Consider the following 847-nt stretch of genomic DNA (forward strand, 5'->3'; position numbering starts at 1 on the left):
GGTCTAAAGGAATATTTTTATATTTAGTTTCACGTGCTCATATTTGTTTGACGTTTAATCATAAGTGTGGCCATAAATTATGCAAAGTTTAGGTGCACGCATTAAATAAAAATCCCCAAATTAACCATTCTCTAGGGATAGAGAAGATTCAAAATACAACCACTGAAAGTTAAAACATAATATGTCGCACCTGAGCGAATTCCTAAATTTCCTTAATATATTTCCATCTTCTTCTTCCTTGTAATAGACCTATGTGGTCTGTTCTCCAGAGCGTCGTTCCTCCTGTGAGGTGGATTCCCAGCTGTCCTCCCATCTTTTGAGTCTCATGAGTCCCATGAGTCTGATAATACATGGAATAAAGGGAATATAAGGGAGTCTGGTGGTGTCCATTCCAGTTAAGTCTCTCCATGGCTGTCTTTTCCATTTTACAACGTCCTTAGGGGCTCGATTACGATGGGAAGATAAAGACGTCATACCTTCACCTTCACGGTATAGTTGAAGATAAATTCCCTCAAGTGATTATAAAGATATACAGCCAACCCCCCCCCCCCCCTTTAAGTTTTGGGTAGGTACATCGAAAAATTCGTTCGAATTCGGCGCGCAGTATAAAAAAAATAACAATTTTTAGAAAATATTCCTAATTGTGACGTGGTTTTTGTCTAAGTATAATTTGAACTGTTACCTTTTTTGAATAAATTTACTCCATATTATTTTTTCACAATAAACTCGTATTTTATTTTAGTAGTACTTTTTTATTTTACCTTCAGTATTTTTGGTCGACTTTGTGGTACATATAAATTTTTGTTTGTGGTCGGTGGTCTAATAATCTATGGTGTAAGCTACTTGT

Source organism: Micrasema longulum, unplaced genomic scaffold (genome assembly GCF_059751315.1).
Source record: "Micrasema longulum isolate JH-2025_06_02 unplaced genomic scaffold, ASM5975131v1 h1tg001322l, whole genome shotgun sequence".
NCBI lineage: Eukaryota > Metazoa > Arthropoda > Insecta > Trichoptera > Brachycentridae > Micrasema > Micrasema longulum.